The sequence below is a fragment of the Miscanthus floridulus genome, chromosome 8 (assembly GCF_019320115.1).
Source record: "Miscanthus floridulus cultivar M001 chromosome 8, ASM1932011v1, whole genome shotgun sequence".
NCBI classification, from domain to species: Eukaryota; Viridiplantae; Streptophyta; class Magnoliopsida; order Poales; family Poaceae; genus Miscanthus; species Miscanthus floridulus.
Genome location: NC_089587.1, coordinates 3,744,814 through 3,751,587, shown reverse-complemented (window position 1 = coordinate 3,751,587; position 6,774 = coordinate 3,744,814).

Here is a 6,774-nt window from a genome sequence, read left to right as displayed (position 1 = left end):
GTGAGATGAGCATCGATGGCGAAGCTCGGTGATATGCTCGGAGATTATCATCTGTAATTTCTGGACAGTGTAGTTAGAACATGTGATAGCGCAAAAAACACTTATGTATGTGATAAATGTTATAAGGTGCATGTGTATGCAGTTTGCTTGTAGTTCGACGAAAAAATCTTTGTAGTTTTAACCATAACGCAATTATACATAAGATAAGTAGCGTCCAAGCAGTTGGTTCGCTACTGACCCCCATGGCCTTGGCTAGCCCATAGTCCATAACGTCGAGTGCGGAGCCTGTGCATGTGTAGGATGAACAGGCATGACCAAGGAACCATAGTCGACCACCCATAACGCATAGCACGGAGCCCGTGGCACGTGTAGGGAAGGATTAGAGACTGGGTCTTCTCCATAGAGAACAGAGCGGAATGTGTGCTGCTCAGCGGTTATCGAAATAGCTTGGAGATATAGGTAGTATAAGCGGCGTTCGAGCAATTAGTTCTGTGCTGAGCTCTCAGCCTTGGCTAGCCCATAGTCCATAACGTCGAGCGTGGAGCCCGTGGACGTGTAGGAGGAATAGGCGTGACCAAGGAACCACAGTTGACCACCCATAATGTAGAGCGCAGAGGTCATGGCACATGTAGGGAGAGATCGGGGACTGGGTTTTCTCCAAAGAGAACAGAAAAGAAAGTATGCTGCTCGGTGATCGGTGAAATATCTTAGAGATTTGGAGCAAAGTGTTCGGCGATTTGGAGAAACGTGATCGACGTAGTTATGGTGATTTCGTATTGGAGTTCGCTATGGAGTAGCAAAGAGCTCGGCGACCATAAGTGGAGATTAAACCATAATGGAGAAAAAGTGGAGATAATTTATGAAGACCAAAACTTTGTTTATCATAAAGTGGAGAGTACATATCTGGGGCGTTTCAAGGATAGAAACGTATGAGGTGCTCGATGTGCCACGAGCTAGGAACATCGATTCCTCCTAAGTCACATAGGTAATAAGACCCTAGTCGGGTGACCTCTTTGACGACGTAAGGCTCTTCCCAAGGGGAGGAGAGCTTGTGCATCCCTTTGGTTTTTTGTTTTCTATGCAGAACGAGGTCACCGACAGCAAATGAACGACCTTTGACGTTGTGGTTGTAGTACCTCCACAAGCCTTCCAGATATTTGGCTATGCAGACACAAGTGATTAGGCATTCTTCCTCGGCCCTATCGACATCCTCTGTCCGAACAGCGGTGGCCTGCTCTTCATCATAGTTTTCCACCCTCGGTGCTCGAAAGACAATGTCCACTGGTAGTATGGCTTCTGAGCCGTAGACCAAGAAGTATGGAGACACACCGGTGTTGCGACTAGCTTGAGTACGTAGTCCCCAGACTACAACTGGTAGCTCCTTGAGCCATCTGCCCAGGTGCTTTTCTTCTTTCTGATATAGTCTCTTCTTGAGGGCATCAAGGATCATGCCATTCGCCCGTTCGACCAGGCTATTGGCTCTAGGATGAGCAACGGAGACGTATTTGATGGAGATGCAATGGTCTTCATAGAAGTCCCAAAAGTGATGGCCAGTAAATGTAGTTCTGAGGTCGGTGATGATACTATTTAGGAGACCGAATCTGTGGATGATGTCTTCGAAGAGCTCGACTGCTTTCTTTGTAGTAGCCGAGACGAGTAGTTTATACTCAATCCACTTGGAGAACTTTTTAATGGCGACATACACGTACCAGAAACCACCTGGCGCTAGCTTGAAAGGCCCAATCATATCTAGTCCCCAGCATGCGAAGGGTCAGGAAGCTAGGATGGTTTGCAGCTCTTGTGACGGCACGTGTATTTGCTTGGTGAAAAATTGGCATCCTTCACAATGTCGAACAAGGTCTTCTACGTCGGAGATGACTGTGGGCCAGTAGAAACTAGCTCGAAAAGTCTTACCGACCAGTGTTCTAGAGGCCGCGAGGTTGCCACAGGAACCAGAGTGAATTTTGAGAAGTAGCTTCACTCCCTCTTCTTGGGTGATGCATTTCTGCAGTATCCCTTCCTTGGCACTTTTCCTCATCAAATTGTTGTCTACCAGCACGTAATGCTTGCTTCGATGAATTAGGCATTCAGTTTTAGTCTTGTTGGCGGGTACTTCGGCGCTGGTGAGGTACTTGATGAATTGTTCCCTCCAATCGGTGGCCGGCGAAGGTACCGCCAGTATCAGTTGCTCGGTGGGGGGAACTTCCTAAACTTCCTTATCTTCTTTAATGAATGGCGCCAGGAGATCTTGAACGAAGACCCTCGGTAGGATCGCGGCGCGAGAAGAGCCCAACTTGGATAAATGGTCAGCAAGCTGATTCTGGTCACGTACCACGTGGTGGTACTCGATGCCATAGAATTTACCTTCAAACTTCCTAATTTCGGCGCAATATGCATCCATCTTCTCGCTGGAACAAGACCAGTCTTTGTTAAGCTGGTTGATGACCAGCGCGGAGCCCCCGTATACCATGAGGCGTTTGACACCGAGCTCAACGGCTATACGGAGTCCGTGGAGACATGCTTCATATTCGGCAGTGTTGTTGGAGGCCAAAAAGTGTATCCGGAGAATATATCAGAGCTTATCCTTGGTCGACGTAATGAACAGAATGCTCGCACCAGCACCATTGATGTTAAGGGTGCCGTCAAAGTACATCACCCAATGCTCGAGGTAGGTGGCAGTGATGGGCTCTTGGATCTTGGTCCACTCAGTGACAAAATCAGCAAGTGCCTGAGACTTGATCATAGGCCTGCTCCTAAATTCAATAGAGTAAGTGCCAAGCTCGACAACCCACTTGATGATACGGCCATTGGCCTCTTTGTTGCGGAGAATATCCCCTAGAGGGAACTCGGTAACTACGGTGATCTTATAATATTCGAAGTAGTGGCGGAGCTTGCGTGATATAATCAGGATGGCGTATAGCAGCTTTTGGACCTGAGGATAATGAGTTTTGGGCTCGTTAAGTACCTCACTGATGAAGTATATCAGATGTTGCACCTTATAAGCGTGCCCGGTCTCCTCGCATTCGACCACGATGGTTGTGCTGACGACGCGGGAAGTAGCGGCGATGTAGATCAGAAGAGTTTCATCTGGCTGTAGCGCCGTCATGATTGGAGGCTTTGTTAGGAACAACTTGAGCTGCTCGAAAGCTATATCTGCCTCTTCTGACCAGGAAAAGCGCTCGGCGGCCTTGAGAAGTTTGAAGAACGGTAGCCCTTTTTCACCGAGGCACGATATGAAGCGGCTTAAAGTAGCCATGCAGCCTATAAGTTTCTATATATCCTTGATGCATGTTGGCCATTTCATGTTGGTGATGGCGGAGACCTTGTCAGGGTTGGGTTCGATGCCACAGGCACTGACGATGTAGCCGACAGTATACCGGATGGAACTCCAAAGATGCACTTTGAAAGGTTCAACTACCATTGGTACTTTTTAAGGTTGGCGAAAGCTTCTTCAAGGTCAACAATAAGATTGTCGGTGGTCCTAGACTTGACGACCACATCATCAATGTAAGCTTCGACGTTGCGGCCGATCTATTGATCGAGGCACATCTGGATGGCCCTTTGATAGGTCGCCCCGACATTCTTGAGATCGAAGGACATGGTGGTGTAGCAGTATGCACCGAAAGGCATGATGAATGATGTCTTGATCTGGTCTTCTTCCTTGAGGGAGATCTGGTGATAGCCGGAGTAATAGTCAAGGAAGGAGAGCAGTTCGCAGCCGGTGGTGGAGTCTACAACCTCGTCTATCCGAGGCAAACTGAAGGGGTCTTTAAGCGGTGTTTGTTAAGATCAGTGTAATCAACACACATTCTTGGTTCTTTATTCTTTTTTCGAACGAGAACAGGGTTTGCTAACCACTCAGGATGATACACTTCTTTTATAAATCCGGTAGCTAAGAGCCGTTTTATTTCAACCCTAATAGCCTCTTTCTTGTCTGGTGCGAATCGGTGGAGTTTTTGCTTGATCGGTTTGGTGGTTGGCGAGACATTTAAGGAGTGCTCAATCTTCTCCCGTGGTACCCCCAGCATGTCTGTAGGTTTCCAAGCAAACATGTCGGCGTTGGCACATAGGAAGAAGACGAGCACGCATTCCTATTTGGGGTCAAGGTGTGCCCCAATCTTTACGGTCTTAGAGGGGTCGTCGAGGCCGAGGCTGACCTCCTTGACTTCCTTAGACTTGGCGGAGGTGCGAGGAGGCTCTAGCTCTGGGATCTCCATGTCATCGGCGGGCACCATCTTGGCTTCGGTGACCACGCTAGCCATCTGGATGGAGAGGTCGGTGGCTTTGGCGAGGGCGAGACTCTTTGTCTCGCATGCGTAGGCGATGGAGAGCTTGGCCCGTAGGGCTAGAACTCCTGCTGGCGAAGGCATCTTCAGCACCAAATACGCATAGTGTGGTACAACCATGAACTTGGCCAGAGCTAGCCGACCAAGTGTGGCGTGGTAGGCGGTGTTGAAGTCGGCGATGTAGAAGTTGATGTGTTCGACGCGGTAGTTGCTTGTCATGCCAAACTGTACTAGTAGGGTGATCTCTCCAAGCGGTTTGGAGGCCCTGCCAGGTACCACACCCCAAAAGGAGGAGTCAGAGGGTGTGAGATCTGATAGCCCGAGGCCCAGCTCCTTTAGGGCTCCGGTGAAGAGGAGATTCAGAGCGTTCCCACCGTCAACTAGCACCTTTGTAAAAAGCACCTTCTGGACAGTTGCGTTGAGGACGAGTGGGAAACGCCCTATGTAGGGGATGTCCACCCACTGGTCGGCCCTGTTGAAGGTGATGGGGACCTCGGACCATGGGCGATAATTGGGGTTGGTGGTGGCATCTTCCGTAGTGATGGAGAGCACCCGCCGTGTGGCGAGTTTCCGTTCTCTTCTCCTCTCGGTGGAGGTGAGGCCTCAGAAGATGATGGCAACCTCCTTGTCGTGGTCCTAGAAGGCATTGTTGTTGCCCCTAGGTGGTCGATGGCCTCCGGCTCTGTCATTGGCGTCGTCTTCCAGCTTTTTGTCCTAAAACTCCTTAGCCAAGTCGAGGTAGTTCTTCATCTTGTGTTTGACGTTCTTATGGAGAGGGCATGGGCCATCGAGGATCTTTTGGTATTGCTCGTCGTAGTTGCGCTTGGCACAAGGTTGACTGACGGCGGCAACAATGTGGTCTGGCCGGCGGCGGCAATTTTGGCCAAACTTGGGTCCTTCTGTTCGATCACGACCGCTGTCACGATGGTAACTGTGGTCGTTGAAGCGGTGGTCGTTGTGGCGTTGGTTGTCGGGGCGGTCGTCGTAGCGGCGAGGTGGGCGATGAGTGCCCACATCCTCATTGAAGCGTACCTTGGCTTCCTCGGTGTCGGCATACTGGTTGGCAGTAGTGATCATCTCGTCAATGCCTGTGGGTGGCTTGCGGTTGAATTTGGAGCGAAGCTCGCGATGGTGGAGTCCTCGGATGAAGGCGGTGATGACCTCAGCTTCCGTGATGTTGGAAATAGAATTCTGCATCTCAGAAAAGCGTCAAATGTAGCCGCGGAGGAGTTCGGACGGCTTCTGGTTGATACGGTTGAGATCATGCTTGGTGCCCGGTCGAGTACACGTAGCCATATAGTTGTCGGTGAAGACTTTTTTAGATCTTCCTAGGATCCGATGGAGTCTGGGGCAAGGCTAGTATACCAGCTCATGGCAGGTGGTGTGAGCAGGACGGGGAGGTAGTTCACCATGACACTAGTGTCTCCTCCGGCGGCGCGGACAACGGTGGCGTAAGCCTATAGCCACTGTGTTGGATTCATCCTTCCCTCGTAGGGCTCGACCCTAGTGATTTTGAAACCACAGGGCCACTAAAGTGTTTGGAGCGCCCTCGTAAACGCTGGGGGCCCTTCGAGGTTGTGGTTGGCGTTGGCTACAGCGTTGCCAGCGTCGATCAGCTTGAGAGCTAAGTCCGGGTCTCCGTACTCCTGCTTGTACTCCTGGCGGTGGCGTACTTCATCTTCATGGCGACTGAAGCGACGTTGCTCGATACACCGTCGTGCATCCTAGAGGTTACTGAGGTGCACTCGAGCGTCCTGTTTGACCTCCTGGTCATGTTGGCGATGGTGTTTGGTGTGGTGGCCCCTGGCTCCCCCCTAGAGAGGCAGTGACTGGTCGATGAAACAGCTTTGACTGGGGCAGTGATTGGATCTCGGCACAACTGATCGACAAATCATGCTCATAGAGCACGAAGGTCTCTGATCTTTGTGGATCTCATTAACCTGACAGTGTGCCACTTTAAGCATGACAGCAACCTTGGCGAGCTCGGGCGTCTATGGGAGGCGGGCGAGCTCATTGGCGGCCACTGCCAGATTGGCGCTTGGAGTCTTGAAGACGTCATGGCCATCAACGTGGAGAAACTCTTCATCGAGGTCGTGGTGGAGCGGGAGTGGCCTTCCTTGTGAGTCAAGCCGATTATTTCGAGCAGCCTTGGCCCTCGCAATGGCTGCCTCATTTTCTCGATGCTGCACGCGGTTGACGTTCTGGTTCTCACGAGCGACGCGTTCCTCCTCGGTTTCGCCATTCCAAGGAGGGCTGTCGATGTTGACGTTGAAGATCGCGCCACCCCAGAAGGGTGGGAGAAGGAGTTGCTCGGTGAAGGTTTCGGTGAGGGTCTCCATAGAGCCCTGAGACTCGGAGCCCGGATTTTCCTCCGAGATGGTCTGGAGGGATGCTTTGGGGCACCGATCTATGTGTAGCATGTTGACGGCTAGCGGGGGCTGGACGGCGATCTGGTCGACGAGTGGATGGGCGTATCCCACCTAGTCGG